Here is a 13,700-nt window from a genome sequence, read left to right on the forward strand (position 1 = left end):
CCTCTTTTGTTGCTCAGATGTGGCCTCTCTCTCTCTAAGCCCAAGTCTGCAAGTAAAATCATTACCCTCCCCCCTACATGGGACATAGCATCCAGAGGTGAAAGCCATGGCAATGTAGGGACATAACTCCCAGGGATGAGCCTAGCCCTGGCACCATGGGATCAACAACATCTTCCTGGACAAAAAGGGGGGAAAAATGTCAATAAGGTATCAGTGGCTAAGAGAGTTCAAATAGAGTCAAGAAGCTATTCTGGAGGCTACTCTTATGTAAGCTTCAGCTAGATGTTGCTAATTGCCACAGTCTGCCAAGCCCCAACCAAAACCATTCCTGTTAACCCTAAAGGACACCTCAGGCTCTATCTGACATTCTACAAAAATTTCACCCACTTAGATTACTTTCCAGAAACCTACAACATCGAATTGGTTCCTAGGCCAGTTAAATCCCGAAACCCAGATGCGCCAGTCTCTCTAAGAACATCATTTAGTTCCACCCATCTATCCCATATGGTCAACATCCCTTTCCAACATGAAAAAGTTAGAATGGACATAGTCCAAATATCCCTAAAAACTGGGAGAAGGATCAAAGGAGAAGATAGGATTTAACAAATGAGTATGACTGCTGAGTCACTTTATTGATATTTCTTTTAGTCTTCAGTGTCTTGGAGCAGCTATATAGGAAAACCTGAAATAATGGAACTGTATCCTATACCAAACTTTGAAATCTGTTCTGTAACTACTTGTTACAATGTACTTGGAAATTTGGGGGGGTTATACATATATATATATATATATATATATATATATATATATATATACATACTTCACAATAAAACATGTTTTACAAAAAAAAAACCTTATCATATATATAAATAGTCCTTAGAAATGCTAAGTTCAGGTATGATCATCCTTGAAGCTATTGTGTGGGGGAGAAATAGGCCAAGGGGTGGGAGAGTATAGGGGATGGGAGGACGTAGAGGTAAAAGATGGAAAAGCCGAGCATGTGAAGACAAAGGATCTGGTCCCAGTGGAGGAGCAACTTGAGGGGAGAAAGGAAGCAAAATGTAGTAGAGAAAGACTCCTAGAGTGGGAGTTGGGAGGGCTGGGCTGCAGCCTCATTACCACTGTGTGGCCTTGGGCAGGTCGCAACTATGGAGATAAACGGGGACCTGGGTGACTTATTTTCAAAGTCCTTTCCAGCTGTATATTTCCAAGTGTGTCATCATAATAAGGAATCATGAGTTAGAATGGCTTGAGAATGAAGATGAGGGAGTTTCTATGGGCAAAGAAAATGGCTAATGAGAAGATGGTATTTGAAAACTAGGGAAGGAGAGCCCTTTTACCGGCATGGGCAAGAATGGCAACTTCTTTGGGCCTAACTAAGGCTTAAAGGACACAAACAAGCAGGTTTTCAGATGGCCTTTGCATTTATCTTTGAGTTGAGTCAATACAGCACCTTAAGTATCTATGGCTGGACTTACACAAACACAAACTCTAAGCTAGAAGGATTTGTGACTGTAAGCCTTAGGGTCTGGTTATCTGACACCAGGTCTTGGGTTGCTGACATCACAATTTTACTCTTTCTTTTGCCAGGAATGTCCTTTTTTCCAGGAAACATTTGTGCAATCTTCAAGGCTTATATTATCTCATCCAGGAAAGACCTTCTCTGACTGATTCAAACACAAATGAATGCTTCATATTTTACGCAATCTCAGTAGCTTGCTTTTCCCTTCTATATTACACCTATTTAAGGACGATATTCAAAGTATTAAACCAAAGCACTTTCTACTTCAGATGTTGCCTGGGTAACATGGGGGAATGCCAGTCTGTAGCCAGTGGTCACAGCCCCAGGCATTGTGCATTTTCCCATAAGAGTGTCACAGTGCCACTACTCAGCATGCTGTCTTCCTTGTTAGGATCCAGACCTCCCTGACAGTGGAGATGTGGGGGAAGAGGGGTCAACCCCTAGTAACTGGAACAAGAAGGTTGGCGGGAACCAGGTGAACCTTAGGTTGTACCAAGTGTGGCTTCCCTAGCAGGGAGGTGGGGGTGGGGTGGAGGGGTCCTCAAGGCAAAGCTATTTACCAACTGGTGGGAAAGTATTTCAGTATTTCAATACTTAGTCAAACTGCATTGTTAAATATCCCCAGGAATATCTTGTCCTCAGGAAAGAACATTACACATAGCAGACAGTTAATAAATAATTGTTGAATGAATGAATGATGAAAACCTCAGCTATAAGCGCTAGAGCTGGCAAGATAGTTGTAGATTTATTATACTTTATGTCCATAAAATATTCCTCAATATTAAGTGTATTTCTTGAGGATGATATGATGATTACTTAAGAAAAGGAAGGAACCAGATATCTCTGAAGTTTGTAGAAGACCCCCTGATTTGAGTTGTAAGCAGGTTAGTGAATCATGGCTCTATACCTTAACCATGACTTCTGTTGTTTGTGATAGTCAAGACCAGTAACACAATTAACAATCTAGTTAACTGGATCAAGAAGTTATATCTGGATCACAAAGTGAATTAAGTGTTTTTGAACCATGAAGTTTTCAATTCTTACTTCATACCCTTTTACTCAAAGAACTGAAGTCCAACCAAAGAGAAGACCACATGTGCATTAGAGACATTTGGTTCCTGTCTCAGCAATAATAATGGAAAAACCCATATCCTACCCAGATTGTGAGGTAATACTGCTTTAACTCATTCCCTATAACCTACAGTGCAGAGCAATCCTGAATCAAAAGGAAATATAACTCTCTCCTATGCCTAAACAGCCACTTTATAACTAAAACCTAAAAATTCATAATTTCCTTGAAAAACTAGTCTTAAATCTCAAATCTGGAGAAAATGGCTCATCTCCCTTCCTTCGACATATCTTAATATGGATCAATTTGGGCTACCCTCTCTCTTCCAATACTCCCAAATCATTTCTCTATATCTTGTAGGGTTTTTTCCCATACATGGACCTTGTCTCACCTTCTAGTTTTCTAATGCAATCACACATAGTATTTTCTACCCTCCCTCCACAACAGAATGATTTTTTGGGGTGAGAAGTGTGTAGATATTGGTCTAGTGGTTAAGAATTACGCTTTACTCCTAAAAATCCACAGACACATGGATTTGAATGGCTCTGTCACTTACTATGTGCGTTACTTTGGGTGAGTTCTGGCAATGTCTCAGTTTTCTCCTCTGTAAAATGGGGATAATAAAATTATCTACCTCATGGGATTACTGTGTGTATTGGATTAGGAAAGGTATGCAAAGCGTTTAGTACAATGCCTAATACATTAAATGTCAATGAAAGGTGGCTATTGTTTTTTACTAAATACCTTTCTCAACACTTTCTTCTGGACATTTTCCAACATATATTTTGTGTTTAAATTACAGATTCCCAAAAAAGGTCAAAGCATTGTTCTTAATCCTTGAACAATATAGGCTATTGTGGAAGGTCATCTCTGTATTGACCCATGCATTCATTCATTTGCTGATTCATTCATCTTTTTTTAACACCAACTAACAGGAGTGGATGTGGTGGGCCCTCTTGGGGCATACAAAGATGTAGATCAGATGGCCCCTACCCTTTTTCAATCTACCAGGAACGATAAGTCAAGTGAACTCTCTGTATCAGATGATTAAGCTATGTGATGAGAGGCCTTTAATGGAGGCAAAAAGTGAAAAGTGCCCAGAATGGTACCTGGCACACAGACAGCATGCAAAAAATATTCGTTGAGTAAATGAAGGCCATAGAATTTCAAAGGAGGTAGCAAGGAATCGATGCTTGATCCCAGCTCTAAATACAGTGTAGGATTTGAATGGCCAACTCTTCCCCAAAGAAAACATCATGGGTAAGCAGAAGAGATCAGGAAGAGGTGAGGACATGCAGGGAAGGGCTAGAGGCCCAGGCTAGAAGAGACATGGCTGATTGAGGGAAAGGGGGAGATGAAAAACACAGCTGGAAAAGGTTGATATTCAGATTGAGGAAGGTCTTGAAGGTCACACTAAGGAGTTTATATGTTATTTAACATTTATTAGGCACAGCAGAGTACTAGGGTCAGAAACATATTCTGTAAAGATTGTTCAGTGAGCTGTGCATTAATGATTTCATGATGCATTTATTTAACACATAGTAAATATAGTTATTGCACTATGGGTATCAATACAAACATACAAAACCCTGAGCCTGCCCTTGCATCTGGGCAGGGTGTAGACCAAGAAGCTTTACTTTCTGAAATAACAGTACAATTTGCTGAGTTATATTTAATCATAAAGTTGCATGTAAGAATTCAAACTGTGATGTTTTTAATGGAAGCTGTGTTTTAGCCTTTGAGCCATTTACACCAGGTTTAAATGTGTGGAATGCATCAAGATCCTTTGAAGAAAGGCACAAAGCAAAAAATCTTTTTTTTTTTTTTTTTTTTTGCTTTTCAGGCAATGTGACACCATATTTAGTCATACAAAAAGCACTGGGTCAGGAGAAATTCACCTCCAGAAGCAATGTGGGAAGCACATCTATTTGCACTGGGTTACTGCAGTTAATTTCCATGCCATGTGAAGTTCAAAGGGATAATTTCTCCGTGCAAAAGGAAAGAGAGTGAAGTGTATTACTGAGCCATTTTTCTTCAGTCATTAAAAGAGAAACGTTACCACCTAACCTCACATCAAAGGTAACCAGATCCAAATGTCATCAGTGGGTGAATGGATAAATCAATGTGTGATGTAAGCATATGATGGAATATTATTCAGCCATAAAAAGAATGAAGTTTTGCTGCATCCCACAGCATGGACACCACGTTAAGTGAGATAAGCCAGACACAAGAAGACAATGTTGTTTGATGTCACTTATATGAAATACCTAGAAGAAGCAAACTTCATAGAGACAGGTGGCAGACCATAGGTTCCCAGGGGTGGCAGAGAGAGGGAGGAGGTATGGGAAGGGAAAAGGAACCTCCTGCTTAATGGGTGCAGAATTTCTGTTGGAGACTCATGAAAAAGTTGAGGTAATGGATATTCGTAATGGCAGCACACTATTCTGAATGTAATTAATACTACTGAATTGTATACGTGAAAGTGGTTTAAATGGGGAATTCTGAGTTGTCTATATGTTACTAAAGTAAAGAGTTTTAAAAAAAAAAGGAATGACAGATTGACACATTCATGACTCTTGGAAACAGGCTAAGTGAAAGAAGCCCGACGCAAAATATCACACATTATATGGTTCCATTTATATGAAATGTCCAGAATAGGGAGCACCACAGAGACAGAAGTAGGTTGGCAAGGGTTGGAGGGAGGGGAAAATGGAGAATAACTGCTTAAGGCTTATGGGGTTTTATTCTGGGGTGATGGAAATGTTTGGAACGAGAGAGAGGTAGTGGTTGCACAATGGTGTGAATGCACTAAATGCCACAGAATTGTTCCTTTTAAAATGGTTAATTCTGTGTGGTGGGAATTTCACTGCAATTAAAAAAAAAAAAAAAAAAAAAAAGCAAAGGTAACAGATGACCACCCTAGGTATTTGTTCCCCCACCCAGCGAGGCTGGAGCACAGTGAACTGCAACCCCAGGCAAGTAAGTGCAGAGCTGCCAAATTCCCATTTTGAGCCAGAATCAAAAATTCTGCCAGTAGAGAAGGTGAGCATGGAATAATCCCATCACAGGACTTGGGGAAACATGGTTTTCAGACCAGGAAACACGTTGCCTTAAACAAACAAAAAACACCCTCCCCAGCAGTGGAAGTCTATGCGTGACAACATTGGAAAGTTATAAATAGCGAGATTTGGGGGGAGAAAGAGAAAAGAGAAGACCTTTTCACCCCACTGAAATACAATGGATGAGAGGGAGGGAGAAAGTAAAAAAAAAAAAAAAAAAACAGCCTAGGATTTTGATGACCAACAGAGTTTCCTAAGCAGGGAGGGTGCTGTGAACGTAACATAAACTCAGGTTAGAGAGGAGGCCAAACCCTGAGCCACAAGAAGGAAAGCGACACAAAATTCAGACTCTAAACAAGAAAGCTGAGTTGTCCCAAGGGATAGAGGTTTAGAGTTATTTATTTTTGTTTAAAAAAAGAAAAAAAGAAAAAAAAAAAAAAGGAAAGGAAGAAAAGAAAATCCTAGCCAGAGCAGGGTCGCAGAGTCGTGAAGTTAGTAAAGGTGAATGGCAACAGTGAAAGCCACGGCTTCTAGAAGGTCCATTATTTCATGGTGTCTCCTGCCTGGTAACTGGGACAGAATCTCTTCCACCTTCTGCTTGGAAACTGGCCATTAATTTTAGGTCTGTCTCCCTTCCATTCCTGTGGGCCAGAAGATTCCTTGGCACATTTATTTTTGCCTAGGTTAGAACAGGCAAGGCTATATTTTGGGAGGTGCCTAGAAGGAGGGTTTAAAAGAAGGCAGTGATTACTGATTTGGCAAAAATAGAGTCTGTAAGAACTAATCTTTCGGGAAGAGTATGATTACAGCGTTTCCCTGGACTCTGTCAGGTGAACCTCTGAGAGCTCGACCTAGAGGCCACAGCTTTCAATCCTTTAAATCCACAACTAATGAAAACTTGCTGAGAACCCCAATGAAAAGGTGCCCCATGTTTTTAACTGAGAACCTGAACTCACAACATCAGAGATCAAGGTCTAAGCTTCCAAAGTCTGTGATGTCTCAGGGAAGGCACAGAGCCAATGCCCTCAGTTCACAATGTTCTTTATTTTAGAGGAACATGATCCAGAGCAGAAATGCTACTAGGTCACATAAAGCAGAAACCAACAGTAAGGAGAGATTAATCGGTTAGATGGAATGTCTTTTAATTTAGCTGAATAAAAAATGTCTTTTTATACTTCTAAGCATGACTTGGATAAAATAATAATTTTTCAAATTACTGGCTATTATACAAGTCTGACCAATTATCATAACCTATAGTAACTGGAAGGCGGACAATCCATCAGGTATTTTGGCCAATAACCTCAAAACAAAATGTTGGTGGAGAGAGTTTCATAAGACAGGTAAACACTGCTGTTTTCAAAAGGTAACGAAGTCTGCTCTGCACATAGCTGGCATCACAGATGTGCAACCTGAGCTGTCACACAAAGTCCTGACAGCTCGGAAAGGCACCTCGCTTGGTTCACTGCTCTGCTTTTTTTTTTTTTTTAATGTGTCTCCCTGCATATAGGTAGTTTTATATCTATACCTACACACACACAGAGGCAGATATGAGATATGTATATCATAAAGAATTTTGTTCACAACTTTTTTTTTGGAGGGGGGGTGCATTGGCCGGCTATCGAACCCAGTTCTCCCACATGGCAGGTAAGAATTCTATCACTGAACTACCTTCGCCCCCTCCCCCACCCCCACTATCTATTTTTGAACAAGAGGGCCCCTATTTTCATTCTGTAAAAGCCTTTGTAAATTATGTAGCCAGTCCTGGCTCTAGGATACTACGGCAAAAGTTTTCACCATTTTTGAGGACATGGCAGACTTGAATAGTCTCTTTTCCTCTGGTTGACCTGAAGGTTAATTTTAAGATTGTAGATCAGAGAGAATTGAGCATGTCCAATCAGATCACACATATTCCCCTTAGGTGTCCCTTGAGATGCTGCTGAGCAATTCCACTTCCCTAGCAAGACACGGAAAGGAAAACCATTCAGGAGCTATTTTATGATCTACTACTGGGCTTTATTTCCCAAATGGATAAGGGACTTTGGAAGCGGATGGTAGGGAAAATTCACAGAAATTTTTCAGAATTGGATGATATTTCTTCTCAAAATAGCATATATATTGACACACAATTTCAGAAGGGTCCCAGAAGCTCATTTATGAACTCTTAGTTGTCTTGGTTCCCTACATGGAAGCCAGTGATGTAGAGAGAAAAAGGAAGGTGAAAAACAGGAGCCTGGGTGGTCAATTGGCTGTCCAAAAAATATCTGGGCAACAGGTTAAATATTACAAATACTATATTATGAGGATCATTTCCCTTCTTCTCAGAGTTTGAGTACAGAAAGATGGTTGGGAAAAAAAGCTGTCTGACAGAAGAAAACTCTAAAATGGAAGAGTTTAGAGGGCTCCACATAGGTTTCTTTAAATCTTGTCTTGAGAATTTACTTTAAAACAAGTAAAGACATCTGTTTTCTAGATTACTTGGGTCAGTTATTTTGTGCCTTTCCACAGTGAAACCCATAGTTACCGATTTATTATCAGGATTACTCTAAATATAACAGGGCAAGAAGCCAGTGCATTTTAAGTTGTTTAATTCTCAATTATTTTACTGAGAAAATGAACCAAAATAGTTCCTCAGCTACAGCCCAAGAGTTAGCAGACTCCAGCTGCTTTGTTCATTAATTACTAAATCTCATCTGGACTCAAAGATCCTCATCTGTACTGAAGAGGGAAAAAAAAAAAAAAACAGCAGAAGGAGAGAGCCAAAACATGCTCAAATGTGTGTAAACTCTTTGAGGAAGAGCATGCATTTAAAAGTCTCTTTTAGAAGTTTAATGTGCAACATTTCACCATCAACAAAGCCAGGACTGAGCCCTATCATAACACCGTGATTGATGACAATATTACCATGGCAACTGTGCATAGCACATAATCCATAGGCCTTTCTGAGACACCAATAATTACGATGTACTTACGTTGTTTTAAGATGTTAAGAAGGACCCAAATTAGTAAAGAAAAAAAAATGCTTGTTCCCAATGTGGTATAATCTTTTCCAAGTAAATTTCTTTGGGGATCTTCTCACTCTATTTTTTTTTCTCTCTCTTATTTTATACATGGTTATGTCCTAAAAAACTGAAGTGAAAAGGAAGAGCTCATAGAGGAAGTGGGGGGAGGAGAAGGGAAGCTGGTCAGGCATTTACATTAAAGCCTTCACAAGTCCGACAACTGGAAAATAACAGGGATTTATTGGATGTAGTCTTCTGCTTCTCCTCACCACAGGCACTGCGCTCTGACAGTGTAAAAATCTCACTAACAGTTTATTGAAAAAATATTGCTTAAGCTCCAGCTTTCAAAATGGATTCTGCCCTTGTATGGAAAAGTCATGGGACTGTAGGCTAGGACCTGATATCGAGCATTATCCCAAGTCTATAACCTCTGAACACAGAGATCATAAACAAACCAAATCTACCCCTTAAAGTTGCATGTGCCCTCTATTGAGTTCCACTTATTTGCAGCAACTAAAACCTAGAATATTCCCTCTCCCCCGTGCCTTTACACATGCTGTTCCTTATACCTACGAAAATCCATTCACCAACTTAGCCTTTTTCATGCCTGCTCCTTTTCTAAGATTCATCCCCCAAGAGGGCTCAGGCACCCCTGAATGCTGCACTACCAGCGTACCCCTTTTATGACAATCACTCTATAATGACATTGCAATTCTCATCTCTTTTTCCTCAAGCCCAGGGTCCTTTGCAAGCAGGGATATAGATGTATCACAGTTTTCTTTATGACAGAACATGTGGAACTTTCGTAATTAAAAAAATATGTTCCAAATTATTTTGCTTTTTAAATATCATATAGATATTTCATGTAGAAAGATAAGCAAAGAAATCCAAATCCAACAAACATGACAACTACCTTCTTTAGTGTAAAAGAAAGGAAAAAGGAGGTTACGTTTTTAATAGTCAACTCTAATATCATAAATTCAGGCATTAACAATAACTTCACGAGTTACCCCACCTCCTTTCTTTCTTATTCTAAATTAGGATGGCATAGGCTCGAATTTCACCTACAGGCTCCACTTTCTTGATCTTTAAAATTGAAGTAGCTATATCATGTCAGCACAGTGCCAAGATTTGAAATTAAATAGGTCCCCAATGCAAAAGGTAAAGTTCTTTTAAACAACATGAACTTGACTGCAATTAGCATGTTACCCACCTAAGCACCATACTATATAAAAATATACTCTTAGAACTACTCCTGTTTCGAGGACCTTTAACTTTGGTGCTTTCTTAACCTGTTTTGCAAGAAAAATTTTGGCAGAATACATATAATTATTTTTAAGTGTTACTTCTCTACTTTTACATTTCATATCTGACTTTATCTGATAAAAGGATAGCAGCCCTTTGATTACTCTGGCGAGAGGAGGAAAAATAGTCCCAGTAATAAAAGAGGTACCTGCCAATTAGTTAGATTGTTCTCCAGTTTTCAATTAAAGGCAGCCTAATGGACGTAGGGGGACCTGTTTTATTTTCCCTGACAGAGCCCTTATTTTTAAACTCTTAGCTTCAATTTCCAAAATTGCTGGCTTTAGACAGAAGAAACATATATCTTGAGTGAAAAGCTGCACTGTTACATTTCCTGTACCGAAATTACATTTTTCTCCTCGGTGGCTACTTCCCATCTGGCTTCGCAAAGTTTTCTGCTGCCCAGGATGGACCTGCTAACCGGTGGTGGCCCTGGAGTCATAACACAGTCCACGAGATGGAGTGTCAGTTCCTGCCCCTGGGGCCATGAAGTCTAACCCAGGAGCTTTGGGGGAGGCGGGTCACCCCCTTTTTACTCTCTTCAGATGATCATTCCATGAAACTTCATTTATCCTTCTAATTTCCTTCAGAAGGACAAAGGAGATAACTTGGGAGGGTGTGTTTCTCTTGAACTCATCTGGAAGCATTTCAATTTTTCTGCACCTGCCTGTGTATGGAATTTGGGAACTATTTTCCCTAGATCAAAAAGGCCTGAAAATTTCCTTGGATGTGGCTGGCGTTCTTCCTTGGAACACACACGTTTTCAGGATTGATATTTTTAACCAGAGTTTTCTCAAATGAATAATTAGGAGATGTTCACAGGCAGGTGTAGGAAAAATAGCCAGACTCCCATAAATTATGATCAAGATACATTTACGCACCAAAGGACTGAACAAGCTTTTGTAAACAACTTAGCAGTTTTGTATCTTTAGGGCAGCACTGTCCCTACACTTCCAGGATTTGTGGGGGCAATTCCCTTTACTGACAACAGGAGTCGTGGCAGCTGGATAAATCCCTAAGGATTGGATCAAACATCCCCTCAGGGCTAGAAAATAAGCTGTGAATCTCATTATCCTAGTAATTTGAGATTTAACATGTCTGTAGGGGCAAAACTTGATGCATCGTATATTCATCCCTATTTGTTTTCAGCATCACCTGAAGTTTACTTCGTTCAGACCAAACACGGCTGCAAGAGACACATTAGGATTGAGCATTAGACATGGGCGAGCATTAGAGCAGACCCTGCGAAAACACCAGGCAGTGACACAAAAATAATGCTTTAATCCTGCCAAAGAAACAGAAAAGGCTTTCAGGATTCTCTCAGAAGGAGAGTCTGAATTAATTTGTAATTTCAGATGTCCAAATGGCTTTTATGAGCTTGCTTACCCAAAGTATTCCAGAGCATCATCTCTTTTAATTTTTAATTTTTATCCATGCTGTGCTCCAAAAATATACTAACCTGAATCATCACCCCTCGTCTTGTTATCTTAATGGGGGAAGGATAGAGTATCTTGCTGGCTATTCCGCATTAGGTGTCCTCATTTACAGATTGAAAAAAAAAAAGTGCCGGATATAAATTATTTAAAATCTATTGTATCAGTGTGTGTTCTGTAAGCATTCACTACCGGCAAAGCAGACAGATTATTTTTCACTTTTAATTGTGTTGATACCTTATCTGCTTTGTTGAAAGTGGAGAGTGGTATGTGAAACCACATCACAAAGAAGCTATGGGGTCTATTATTTAAAGCCAAAGTAACCCATTTAGTGGACGTAACTTCACCGCAAAGGAAGGCACAAGCTGGAGTTGCTATTGACTTTGGTAATGTGTGTCTCTTACTGTGTACAGTGTGAATGAAGTTCGGACAGGGCCGGATCCCTTAAAAGAGCTACCAGTCCACTGAGCCAGGGGTGCCAGACCCTTTACAGGCACAAAGGGAGTCACTGTGTGTGTGTGACAAGGGGGTCTCAGCCCACAGGTTTCCTCTCTCCCTCTCCAAACCTCAGGCGTGTTGTAAAGCAACAGAACCAGATGAGATTCATCTCGAACTTCGCTTGATGAACGTGTCTTAATCGGCACAAAATACTTAGAGTAATAAAAATATTATTTAGATAATACAATCATTCATCTGTGATTAGAACCTGACAAATGAAATTGTACACAGGGTACAAGGATTCATTACTAGAAATTTAAAATGAGCCACACTCCCCTTCTCCCTTTTATCCCCAAGACACTCACCAAGAAATGCACAATTGTACTGGAAGTGCCAGGAAGTTGCCAAAAGGTATCTTGCCATTATCTGAACTTAAAATATCCCTTCCAAACACAGCAACTCAGGAATTCACTTGGGGGAACAGACAGATGAATGGTGGGGTGTCAACGGATAAGGACTGTAGAATCGTTCCAATGGCATTTATTAAGCTGTCACAATTTTTTAGCCTTTGTGTCCTCAGTTCCCAAAAAAGGGACCTGGCTTTCAGTAAATATTTGTTCATATGGATGAGCAGGGCAGTAGAATGGTTAAACAGAAATCGCATCTAAGTGGAAGTCCAAAGGGCCGTGGGCTGGTTTATGCTCTGCCTGTAACTGGCTTTGGGACCTTGGGCAGACCGACGACTCCTCCTTGAGTTCCATTTCACAGGTTTAAAATGATTGTTCCTTCTAGAACCGATGTTTCAGATTCCCATATGTCTAAACCAGGGAACATACAGCTATCGCGTCTCCACTAGGAACCTCAGCTCTGTGTCTTTTGTAGGAAATGGTTGGCATGGTAAGATGCAAACAGCTGAAGAAAACCAAAAGTCTCCCAACTATGGGTCAAAACCCAGCAAAAGGACAACCTCCCAGTAAAATACCCAGGTCGATACCAAGACACAAATATGAACTGCACAATGTGGGTTTTGTGAGTTTCATTTCCACACTGTCAAATGTAATTTGTGGCAACCCATTTCAGTGAAAGCTCAGTGTTAGCCACCACACTGTTTTTACTCTCCAAACCCCACCACCCCAATCCCGTTTGAGTTTCAAATTGAACTCCTGACCTTTTCCAGCAATTTTCCCCCAGCCCCATCATCACCTCAAGCCAAAGAGGGGAGCAGCAGCCAGGAATGTTCTGCCTCTGTTCCTGAAGGGAACCAGAGTGAGGGAGAGGCTCCTGCCTTCCTTTCCATCTGGTTTCTCCAATAAAAGAAAAAATAAATAATAAATGGAAATGAAAAGTATACAATTAAAAAAAATTACATTTAACTTCCTTTTGCTAATGTCTGTAAGATGATTTTTGGCCTGGCAGGAGATTCCAGATGGGCCATATAATGAATATAATTTAATACGAAAAACCGGAGTTCAGAGAAACACATTTTTCCAAGTCAGAAGGTAGTGGCTTGTCTCGCACTGTTTAATGCAAAACACCGGGACAAGTCATTGCGTTTCTTTTCTTATTGCACATTGGCCTTTAAACCTAATATCGGTGTGGCCAGAGCCAAAGCCATCAAAGCCATGAGCTGTCATTCTCCGAGATGGCTGGCACCGCTACATGCTCAGCCAGAAGGCCAGAGACCACTAACCACTCAATGTGTTTTTCCTCCAGGGTCTCAGGATTTATACCACCAATTAAGGCCATAATGAGTGCCCCAAGTTGACCTCCTAGGAGCAGGAATTAATTAGGCACAGTATTTCTTGGTAAAGAATGACACTTTTCCAAACGAGTTATATAAAGTAGCCATATTTCCTGGGATTGCTGTACTTCCACATA

General features: G+C 40.1%; 1 protein-coding gene across 3 annotated transcripts in view; it reads right to left on the reverse strand.

The window, feature by feature from the left end:
• The window catches only part of RARB (retinoic acid receptor beta), a 198,110-nt gene that overhangs the window by 135,358 nt on the left and 49,052 nt on the right, over nt 1-13,700 (reverse strand). Inside the window, exon 1 of one of the 3 annotated variants that reach the window (XM_077129979.1) lies at nt 12,188-12,362. The exons of the other annotated variants lie outside the window; for them this stretch is intronic. The gene's annotated coding sequence lies outside the window, so the exon portion shown is untranslated. Of the gene's footprint in view, nt 1-12,187; nt 12,363-13,700 lie in introns of those variants that run through there. 3 annotated transcript variants of the gene reach the window in all.

This window comes from Tamandua tetradactyla, chromosome 15, assembly GCF_023851605.1.
Source record: "Tamandua tetradactyla isolate mTamTet1 chromosome 15, mTamTet1.pri, whole genome shotgun sequence".
NCBI classification, from domain to species: Eukaryota; Metazoa; Chordata; class Mammalia; order Pilosa; family Myrmecophagidae; genus Tamandua; species Tamandua tetradactyla.